At 37.5% G+C, this 12,307-nt stretch overlaps 1 pseudogene; it reads left to right on the top strand.

Moving 5' to 3' along the window:
- The window catches only part of LOC134418006 (BPI fold-containing family C protein-like), a 35,267-nt pseudogene that overhangs the window by 10,253 nt on the left and 12,707 nt on the right, over positions 1-12,307 (top strand).

Genomic DNA, 12,307 nt, shown 5'->3' with positions numbered 1-12,307 from the left:
AGGTCTTTCTACAGCCTTCAATCCCACCTTCCAATAGGCTATAAACAAAAAACCAAGAGAACACAGAGCCAGATTCTTCCAAAGGTACACACTGGAACAATGACAAGCAAAAGGCGTTAAGTCACATCAAGAAAAGTACTGCAGTTAGGAAGACATTCTAGGGAGCACCAGAACAAGGGCTGAAAATGTTGGGGAGTCTGCATTCTTGGATGAGTTCAAGACTCAGGTGGGCAGAGTCTCTGAGTTGTTTCATCTTTGAGTAGGAGGCTGAACCAGAAAAGTCTCCTGAAGTCCTATTTCAATCTAAATTATTGAATGATTTTCAAAACCCAGTTCATTCCCCCAACCATAGTTCTTGAAATTTGCGGTTTTCCCAGTATATAATCTGATTTTGGCTGACAGCAAACAAGATACCTAAAGGTATCAGGCATGCCTGAGATGTTATTGGAAAGTTACGGTCATTTCAACTGAAAGTAGCTGGTGCCTTCTGCCCCGGGGAATGCAGACTAATGGCAATTGTTTCAGAGATCTCTGCCAGATAGCAGGGACAATGAGGAATGTATACTGCATGATAAGATGACATGTGATATCTTTACAATGTTCAGCTCAGTTCAACACACTCATTTGCAAGCAATATCCTTGAATTTCAGAAATATTTATTTTGGCAGGGAAATATTCAAGTAAGATTTAATTTAGAAAAATGGATCCTCTCCAGAGCCCTTTGTTTAGGCACGGAAGCAGAATAAGAGAACAAAAACTTTGGTTGTCTTCAGCAAATGCTAGCATTTGGACAACCTGGATTTATTTATAAATGTAGTATCTGAGATTAAACATGGATTTATTCTTTGCCTGGCAAGAAGATTCCTCTTTAAAGAGTTCATTCTTCTCTCAAAGAAAGTTTTTTGTTACAAAAAAAAAAAAGAAAAAAAAAAAAAAGAAAAAAGAAAAAAAAAAAAAACTCCCCCCCCCCACACACACACAAAAAACCCCATAAACAAAAAACAAAACAAACAAAACAATAAATCCCACCCTGGCTAAATATCAAGGATTCTTTTTCCAAAGATGCTATGAGTTAAAATGGTACAAGTGTCTTTCTTTCCTAAAATATACATGGGTCAGTCATTTCTAAGAAATGCTTTGCCTTTTATACCAAAAGGATTTTAAGTGATCAGAGGTCCTTCTTAGTCTTTCGACATGCAATGTAATAATGCCCCTTTCTGTATTCTGTAGGCACAGAATTAATGCTGTAGATTTCCCAGAAACTTCTGCTTCCTTTATTCCTGGCACTGGCATTTATCTGTCAGTGGCAAAGGCTTCTGCTACAATCAGTGCAGACTGGACAAGACGCACATGGCTACTGGAAGTTTTGTGCAGAATGCAGGTAGGAGGGCTCTGGGAGAAGGATTGCAAATGAAACTAAGAAATATAGTGGGAAATTATTTTTCAGGTCAGATATACATTATCATTTAACTACAATCCAACAATAATCTATTTGAATAAGCTTCTTAAGAAGGAAACATCCCCTGACAACTAATGTTGGTTTTTGGGTTTTTTTAAATTATTTTACTCCAGAGGTCTCTTTGGGAAGTATCAGTTCTGACATTTGTTAGCATGCTCAGTTTGCCCAGCATTGCATGAATATTCAGGACCACAGAGTTTACAGTGGCCACATTTGTTACTTTCTTTGTATAGTATAGCTGGAAGCTCGACTCTATAGCTAATTAGCTCATGGCTAATTAGCTATGTGCTGGTACAGTGTATATTGCCTTCCAAAGAGCTCCTACTAAAGGAAGGGCACTGTCACAATGCCAAACATTCAGAACTTCAGAAACTCCAGAAGTTGGGTTGCTATGGAAAACTGACTTAGCTTCATAAGCCTGTGCAGTGTAAGAATGTCTGTAATGACATGATTACACACTGATTTTTACACTTATTTCAGCATTCTTGCAACACAATTTTAATACAATGGTATTAAATAGTATAGCTTTTCTTGGGAGTGAGGAGGACTAAAACTTCTGGGATACCAGAAAAATTTGCAAGGTGCTAATCTCTACAATTTGGGTTAATGGAGCAGCTGGTAACAGTAGGCATTGCTCTGTTGTGAGCCAGATAGCACAGCAAGATGGATGACCTGGCTGCAAAATTTCACAGCACAGCACATCCTGATTCCAAAGGAGCGTGGGCATGCAGTTCGGCTGGGAACTGCTGTCACTGTTCCTCCAGCCTCTCTGTTTTTTCTTCTGTTACATCACTGTTGTGAAGAGAAATACATGAGCTGAAAAGGGGAGGTTTAATATGGTAATAGTGATAGGAAGGACTTGCAAAATATTGTGACTGGCAATACTAGACACTGGTTTGGTTAGGGGCAGTCTAGGGTAAAAAATTAATCTTTTAGGATCACAGCTTCTTTTTCCAGGAATTTTGCATTGCCTAAAAAAAATTAAGAGGAAAGTGGAGAGACTCATGGTTTGAACTTTCTCTTGGACAGGGCTCTTTCTCTATAGTATTGTGCCATCACTCTAGTAAGTAATGCCTGAGAGAAGAAAACCCAAGTAATCAAGATGAAAGGGTGAAAAGTGATGCTTTCAGTGTCAGTGCTATTATGGTAAATGAGGTTTTTATAAGGCTGTTCTAACAACCATTCAACTCTCTATCCTATGTGGTTGGTCTACAGCTTTTGCAACTCCTAACCATAGTCCTAGTACCTAAATTTGCTGGAATTCAGGTTTAAAGATATTTCTGTTGATATCTTAGTAGGGATTTTAGAAAGATTTCTCTCTTAGAAAGGAGAATGAATGGATTTGGGGCTGGACAAAAAAATGGAGTAATGTAAAGATCTAAAGGAGTTATTGAAAATTTTCTTACAGGAAAGAGCAAAGTGGAACAATTAAAGCACTGATAAAACTTGAGTTATATATTTATGAGCTGTCTGGGTTCTGCTGTTGCAGTCCCAGAGATCTTCAGGTTGATCTGTCATGAAAAACTGGAATGTCCCGTATTTCTGTGAAATTGTGATATTTTTGCAAACTTGTCAAATCCTGCACCACACTGAAAATTCATGTCCTGGAAACCTTTGCATATAATCGGTTTTTGGATACCAGGCATGTCCCTAAAATACTTCAATCCCTTGGAAACCCATTCTTCATTCTAGATAATAGAAGCAAGAAGTCCTTTCACATTTGATTTACAGGCCACTTCCTAAATAGTTCCCTTACAGCAGATGTTTTCTTGGCTGAGTTTGGCTTTTTTTCCCCAAGCAGCAAAGACCAAGGAGAAATTGCTGTGTTCATCTCAGGACTGTGTACTGCAGTTATCTTCGGAGTGTCAGGGGATAGCAGAGGCCACTTGTGCACGTTGCTACACAGTTGCCAGCTAAGCATTGATAGTGTTAAAGTCAAATCATGTGGAGGATCTAGGTATGTACAGCAAACTTTCTAATTATTCTGTGAGAAGTAGCACTGTTTGTACCATAAAAGGGACACTTTTCAAATTTTGATTTCTAAGGATCCAGCTACAGGATGTGATTAGCCACTGAAAACTCTGAAAAGAGATTTGTAATGATCTGTTTTCAAAACTAGACTCGTTTGTTGAGTGTGTGAAGTGCAGTTAATTTACATTTCTTCCCGTGTGTGCTAGCAAATAAGCTGACTAGACCTATGCGCATGAAAGCACTGACATTTGACCATATTAGAGAGTCCAAGGTTGCAAATGGAAGGCTGCAGGTATAAAAGGCATCTAGATTGATTAAGCTTTTTGGCAAGCTGACCTACAATTTATAAATACAGCTTTCAAAAGAGAATATGAAACAATGCTTACAGTTCTTACTATGATTTTCTTGAAAATTTTTTCTTAGACAAAATGTGGCTAATTGAGCATCATTTATAAACTAACACTCACAACTTTGCAGATTGCTTTCTATATAGCTCTTCTGAGACTCTGACCCCCTAGATTTGTCTGAGACTCTCAAATTAATAAAAACAGTCAACTACAGTCAACAACTAACAGTCAACAGTATTGCTATAATTGCTTCTTGTTAATATAAATGACATTCATGTCCCAGTCTGATAGATTTTATATTTCAAATATGTCAGTCCATGGTAAGAAAGCCACTGTGTCCCTTTCCTTTCCTCCAGCTGTATCTACTGCTTTCTATCTGGTTATCTTGATAAGCCCATTCACACCAAATTGGATAAAATGTAATTTGCAAAGATGGTTTCAGTTAGCGAAGGGAGGAGTTAAAACACAGGCCCTGCATTTCTGACTTGTCTCTCTTTTCATATAGCTATGCCTAAATATCAAATACAAAATCAAATTGATGGATGCACTGCTTAGAAAGCATAAGAGTGAGTTGGTGATAGCAGTTTTTGGTTAAGTAATTTTCATAGTGCTCAAATTGTAGCCATTTTTATTAGATGCCGAACTATTCCCGTGTTCATAGTACAAAAAAAAGGAAAGGAAGAAAAATACAGCCATTGTTCTGTATCTTAACATACTCCATACTGCACCCTAGAAATCTCTTGCATGCATCTTATATACAATATTCAGATTTCTTCTGTACCCATAGGAAGTCACCTGCAATCTTTCAGTCTGTTGTAATTGACCTGTGTTATTTCTTTAGATTTTGGAGATGAGCATTTTCCTTCTGATCCTTTATGCTTTTGGTGTGTGGACATAAGACTTGTGTTCAGTGAGGTAACAAGATGCTGCAGGCAGACTGTCACACAGAGCTTGTTTCTTTACCACCAGTAACTATACCTGTGTCATTCTTGCAGAGACATGAATACAATAGTTATATATGTTCAAAAAGGATATAAGATTTTCACTACTATAATCAATGTCACAGCTTTTTATTATTGTTCTTGTTAGAGTTTTTCCCCTCAAGATTGAAAACATTTGAGTTGTTTCTCAACTCAAATTAATTAAATTCCTGTAAGTAATATAATTCAAGTCATAGAGTTTGTTCCCATTCTTCACTATTCTTTGTGAGTATTTCTATTATCTGCTCTGTTACTCATAAGCAGAGTAAGTAAACATTTATTTTTCTTAAAATGACCTATACCTTCCATGTGCCAAGCAGTGAGAAATATTACTGAAAATCATGGTCATTGAGACAATTTTCTTACATAGCACATAATTAAACACTTCAGGTTCCAGGGCACTCTGAGCTGTGCTGTCACATTCATATTCACATTGAGAAGTTCATAATCTCTGTGTGAATTCCCCATTTCTCTTTGAACCCATCTGATTTTTATACAGTATAAACAGACCACACAGTCCAATCAAAAGTAACAGACTGAGGCTGCATTCAGCACCTTTCAGAAAAAGTCTTCAATCATATTTATAATGAAGCACTCTCTATGTGAAAAAAGTCCCTTTTCTTCAGCACTGATAGGCAGAAAAACGTGCTAACATCATCTTCCAAAGGATTTAGTCCTGCTTAGCAGTATTTCACTAACAACATAGGAGAGTTTAGTTCTCTTGTGCAAACATGTAGGAGAGTTTAGTTCTCTTGTGCAAACATGTAGCAAAAACAGCGACTCTGCCCTGAATTTTTCACTACATGGGAGAGACTTCTGCAAAGTGTATTGAGTTGTGAACAGCAGGAGAACAAGCCTGAACCAGGAGGAATTAGTGGCTTTTCCAAAGGGAATACTCTCACTTTTTCCCTTATAATAATTTCTGTGTTTCTTCTTCAATCTCCCAGCATTCTTCTTCAGATTCATCATTGCAAAAATGCTTTGCTTAAACTAAGTAATAACTGTTCGTGATGTGGTTTTGTAAATAGCATCTGTTTTGATTTTGTCTATCATTCTTCTAGTTTTAAGCCAGACTGACACCTTTGCACAAGTAGACTATTCCCTAGTTAATTCTCCAGCAGTCTCCAAATCACACATTAACTTGTATTTGAAGGTTATTTGTCTTTAATATAAGTGTGCTTTCTAAGACTTTTCTGATTATCTTTTGAGTTGATGAATTCTCTCACTACAGTCTTATTCAGCCTCTCCAACATTTACTTAGAAAAGCAATAAGACATTTTGGGAATTTTGGTCAAGAATTATTTTGGAAACCAGGATTTGTTAATTAACCCAAGCTATTGTTTATAATTAAATTATTTCAGAATTGAAGCCCTTCAGAGGTGCTTTACAAACAGCTTAAAAGTGTTCTTTAGATACACAGCTCTTGTACTGCTGCTTAGTCTTCACCTGTTAGCAGTGATGCCTAATCTGTGATGGTTCCCAACATGATTGCAGTCCAAAGCTGTTTGTTTTGAGATGATTCAGCATCTTGTATAAGTACAGATTACACCCAAAAAAAGGCTTCTCTCAGACAGTCCTTGAGCAGCACATAACAGTTCTTATCTACTTTTCACCTTTGTTGCAGGAGTTATCTCAGCAACACCCAATTTTTCCAGCAGTTTCAACAGTCCTTGTAATTCAGAGCATCCCCATGGCTCTCAGAACAGACTTCAGTTAAGAAAAATGTGCCAGAGCTGATTTTGTTCAAGCAACTCTTGCCACATACAAAAAACTCTGCAAGCAGGATGTACACAGCTTTAAAGAACTAAGCAATTGCTTATCAGCTACTGTCACTATATTGAATTCATAGGCAAAGCTTTAATACATGGACATCACAGTGGGACACAGGATGACTTTTCTAAGTCAGTCAAAGAAGTTATTCAGTGCTCATTGGAACAGGCTGGTTCTTGATGGCTATAAATTGTCTTCTTCCAACTTCCAGCTTTTTTTCTTAGGGTTTTATACCTTTCCATGCCAGTGTTGAATCTTCCAGCTATTAACATTCACACTGTCAGTAACTACACTAGCTACTGTCTGTATTACTCTTTTTTAATTTCATGGCCTCATACCCTCTCACATTTTAATAGTTATTTTCTTAGCATACCTGAACCAAGGTCCCTTACCTGTGCAGCACCCAAAATAGGCCAGGGAGGATTGGCAGCTGGGCCAAGAATAAGTGTTATGTGATATAAAAGGCTCTTTTGTGTCCCTGTCCTAAGCAACTTCCAGTGCTTTCCAGGAGTGCCTGAAGATTTTCCTGAAATGCCACCCTCAGCATTAAATTTTAAAAGGTGTCTTCGCTACAAGAGAAAGAAAACTGTGGTCCAGAGAATTATTTTTTGTGTGTGTCTTGTAGCTGCTGTTCAGAATACTCACTTGAATTCTCAAATTAAAACTTTGAAAGCATGGCACCCAGATTTTCTTTGATTCCTGGTTTTTAGTTTTTTTAAGAGCCATAATTTGCTGATTTTTAGGGCATAACACAAACTTATTTGCTTAGTTCAAGGTTTCTTTAATGTCAAGCTTTTCCTCAGACTAGGAAAAAATCTTTCTGTTCAACCACTGCTAATGCATTCTAACAGATAAAAATGTTTCAACTAGAAATATTTGATAATGACTTTTTGCAGGCATAGTCTATCTAGTAGGAAATCACACAGACCCTCTCTTTGTGCCAGCTCCATTTGCTCTCCCAAGGTGAGATACATCATGGAATCATCAGGGTGATTCCATGATATATCTGGGAGTCTCCGATTATTTTCTTATGTCTGCTTCACTGGTTCACTACAGAGCAGGGGCCTTTAACATCACTATCTCCAAAGAGGTGAGTATGATTTGCTTGTAATAGAATTACAAATATTAGCAAGATGGATAGTCAGCAAAGAACACTAACACCTTGTGTTTGCCATTTCACATAGATTTGGGTCCTACTTATACCACTTGTAAGAGAGATTCATGACATTCAGTTTGTCATAATTCAAGTAGTCAAAGTCCCTTTCAGACTTCAGAACTGAACTTCTTGGCCGCTCTAGGCAAAGAAAGATAAAATGAACATCAAAAGTTGGTGTGCCAGGAGTGGCAAAAGGAATTTAAAAGAGCTTTTCTCAGCATGGATTCCACATAGAAAAGGGCAAGACAAGAAGAAGTGTACTGAGGCCCCAGTCTGCTGCACAGTGGCCCATGATAAATGCATTGGCTATATTGACAAACTAGAATAAATTCTCAGACTTAAGAGAGCAGCAGATACAAGCAAACTAAGCTTTCCTCTGTGGGTGAAGAACATACAGGACCTCTCCAAAATGCCAGTTTCCACAATGGCATTTTTAGTCAAAGTTTCCAATAAGTTTTGCTAACTGTGGCAAAAGGGTGTTTATGAAAACTGGTGACACAAATGGTACTAGTAAACATCATCACAGTGGTTAGCAGCAAAAAGGCAAATGAGATTTTTGAGTCCTTGCCTCAGACATATTCAGTGCATTTCATCTGAGAAAGTCTTAGAGGCAGAAGTTATGTCTGTTCTTTCAATGAATAATGCTTGTTTACTGATATATGCTCCTGAATCAAGTTCATGAGAAATCTCTCTCTTCTGTCCCAAAGAGCACTGTGGGTTCCTTAGAAATCATTCTGGGGCAAGAAAATACTAAATCAAAACATGGATTATCTAAAACTAAAATAAACAGAATGTGTTGGGTGTTTTTTCCCCCAAGGAAAACCTAATTTTCAAGCTGATAAAATTACCTAATTTATTTTGTTTACAGCTTAATAGTACTTTTAATCTAAGCACTTCCCTACTCAGATGTTTTGTTTCTGAGGTGAGTACTTTTATTTGTACAGATCTTTCAAGAAAAAGCAGTATCTAATGTTTTCTATGGATATTATCTGTGCGCTAGCTCATTTGCAAAAGCTGGAGGAGACAAGAAAACTGGTCTATTTTTAGTGCAAAATTCAAACTTACATGTCTACCCCATGATAACTGTTCCTAACTATATCATACTACACTTTAGTCATTCTCTACTCCTCTGAGGGCTCGATTTTCTCTCAGTCTTTGAAACAGTTGAAAAGAATAAGTAGTAGCCATCTGTCAGATCAATCTCCTTTCATTCCTCTTCAAAGTAATGGTATCTCTGCTATTGTTAGCCTGACTTCTCTTTGCAAAGATTCCTAATTTCTGACTCCTGGAGATTATATACAATGAGAAATAATAGTTATGAATCTATAAATGTGATGCAAGAAATTAAGATACTATGAAATGCTTTAAAAATATGGCAATATTTACTATAAGATTATGAAATTCAGAATCTGCATTGCAAACTGAAGCTTTGTCCTCTAGTAGTTTCCAAAGCTTTTCAAAAGCTTGTCAACTTTTCCAATTTCTTTACATTGTTAAGGTGATTTTTTTATTTTTTTTTTTTTTTTTACTGGACTCACTCATTTCCTTCACTTATTAAACATACTAATCTCTTTCTCTTAAAATGTGTTTTTCAGGAGTAGCCTCTAAATTGTTTCTCTATATATGTTCAGTATCAGTGAGTTTAAAACTTCATCTTTTGCTTTATCATCTCTGAGACTCAGAGTATATGCAATGCTAATTTTGTCACTTCAGTTGGTGTAATGAAAATGAAGCTTTTTTAATACTGATTCATTACCAGAGGATTGGTGAATAGCACCTGATTATGATGCAGCTTTAGGAACTGTAGCTGGAGAAAAGCTGAACTCTGCCCTCAGCAGTTTCTTCCTCTTTGACCCTGCTCGGATTGCTTGGAGTCACACAGCAGCGGGCCCAGTGCTGCTGAGGCTGATGGCCACATCACCTCCTGCAGTCTCTTTAAATGCAGGCAGATGTGTCCCACACATCACTGGCTGTGTCTAAGTGTTTGCTGTCCTGCCAAATTCAACCACCCAGTACATCTTTGCAGGGAATCTAGTAAGTAAAAGGAGCTAGAAGATAACATTCAGTGCTGGGGCTGAACAAATCACACACTAATCTTCCTGGTCCTTTGAAAATCTTAGAGATTAGCATAAAATGGCATATACTGCTCTGCCACAAATATGCACATTGTTGTGTTGCATTTCACAGGAAGGAAACACACACCACACATTGTAGAAGTTAATAGATTTAATAGGTAGGTGCAGAGAGCCCTTTTCTCCATGTGGGAGGTTGAGTAACTATTCAAGAATAAATTGTAATATATAAAAATGTTACTGTCTGATGCCCAGTGTTCCTAACCTCTGTGTTAAGAAATAGTTCAGTGTGTCCCCAGACATCTTTTCATTAGATTGCAAGTGAACCAATTATGTCAGCCATGCAAGGACTTAAATGATCCTCATGATAAAGAGGCAATCAGGGCAGTGTTATCACTCTGTTCACTCAATCCCAGTTACTGGCAGAAAACAGCAAATTCACAAATGATTTCCCAATCTCTATATATTGACCACACAAAAAGTTTAGACAATGTGTTTCCAATCACAAAAGCAACTGCATTTGTGCCTGTATCTAAGACAGTATCTATCTGTGCAGTCACAGAAGACTGCTTTGTTTTTTTCCCTGCAGACAGCCAGTACCAGAGCCAATTTGACTATAAGCAAACAGAAGTTGATTATCTCATTACTTCTGAAGAGGTAACCAAGAAAAATTCAGAAAGAAGCATTAATTATCCCTACATTAGGATACAATAGAACTTGTGTCAGGCTGACAGTGCTTGTTTCACGACGAGAAAAAGAATATTAGTTACCTTCTTTCTCATAGGAGCTCCAAGATACTTTCAACTAGTTAGTCTAAATCTTGGTGATGAAATATAATAATATTGTGGAACAACCCTGTCTCCTGTGCCCCATGATGTTCCCCTTTTCTGTAGCTTAGATACCTTTCCAGATGACAATGTTCAATTTATTGGTTATCTTGAAGGCATCTGTTTCAGTCTATATTGGTTTTGGAGAATCAAGTTCAGTAGTTTACTCAAAACCCTCTGAATGTTCCTGCAAAGGCTGAGCGCCATAAACAGAAGTGCTGGAGTGCAAACTCTGCACAGGACCACTGTCCCTATAGTTCTCCATATGCCTTCATGAGAGGGGCAGGGAAAAGTGAGACTGCATAGCACACACTGCAGCAGCATGTCATCAAACACATGGGACTAGAAAGGTGTCTGTAGTTTGAATCAAAGCTCAGAGCATTTTAGATTTCACTTAGGTCTTGCTGGTTGTGTGGTTACCTGCAGCTGTGGTTGTTCTCAGCTGTCTTACAACATATTTTATCTACACTTCAAGTAGGGCTGGGTTTACAGCCTCTTTCTCCATAAATGCAGATGATGGGTAGAAGCAAAGACTTTCAGACAAGTACCCCACATCAGTGTTTCTTCATGTTAGTTCTATACATCAAGGTGGGTTAGAATTCCAGAACTTATAACAATTTTTAATCTATTATAATTTCATTTAAGAAAAATGTGAGCAGTCTTTTCTTAGTTTTAGTCACTGCACCTTTTAACAGGAAAAGAGGACTTAGAATGATCAGACCGTGTCAGTATAAGTTTAAGAAGTAATGGTGCTGCTCACTTAGAGCTTTTGACACAAAAATATGTTCTCCTGTTCTTCAAAACTTTGGTTTTCCCCAGGAATATGTGTACAGTGAACCAAGGATTCATTACAGGCATCAGTGGAAAAAGTTAGCAAATCATAATAGTTAGAAATGGGTATGAGTTTATTCAAATCATAATTAGTATTTGACAAAGGTATAGTTCAGCCATTCCAGGAAATTACTATTCCAGAAAAATTTGATTTCCCAAGTCTTGTAGGTCACAGCACTGGACCATAGGAGGAGATTAGTATCAGAAAAAGCCTGATGATTCTAGAACTCATTTGCAGTTGTGCCAGTTTTAATTAAAAGTTGTTGGGAATTGAAGAGCCTTTGTCAAAGTTAAATGTGTGGATCAGCATGAAATAAGTATGAATTTCCACAAATGAATTTTCAAGCAGTGAACATAACTTCTGCCTCTAGTGAATCCTCTTCTTTTACTTTTTTTTACTTCAGGTTCCAGTTTTCCTTGCTGCACTCCAGTCTTGGTTTCCCTGACATAAGTTGATGGTTTCAGTGCCTAGGAAAGGTAGCTGAGCCCTTCAGAGGCAAAAGAAATTCTTCTGAACCTATTGTGAACAATTATTGGTCTGTCTTGGGATATCATCTGCCACTGCTCTTTGTGTTTTGAAACCCTATACTCTCTGCTTTTCTTTCTCTTTTCAGTAAGAGGAAATATCTCTGACAGTGTTGGGGTTTTTCCTCATCAGAGGCTCAAAATATTACATAGTCTGCCTAGGTTCAGACAGAATTCACAGCTGGATGGAGTAGGTGTAGTAGTTGGAGTGGATACAAAATCAGGCTTAAATTCCATTTCAGGAATTATCTTAAATCATTTCAACCAAATACAATAAAATCAGGAGTTTAAAAGGGGAATAAAAAACCCACCATGATCACTCACTATTTTGATCACTCACTGTAGACTTGGAAATGCTCAGTGAGAATC

This window comes from Melospiza melodia, chromosome 4 (genome assembly GCF_035770615.1).
Source record: "Melospiza melodia melodia isolate bMelMel2 chromosome 4, bMelMel2.pri, whole genome shotgun sequence".
NCBI classification, from domain to species: Eukaryota; Metazoa; Chordata; class Aves; order Passeriformes; family Passerellidae; genus Melospiza; species Melospiza melodia.
The sequence above is the reverse complement of the archived record's forward strand: the minus strand, read 5'-3'. Positions and strand labels throughout refer to the sequence as shown.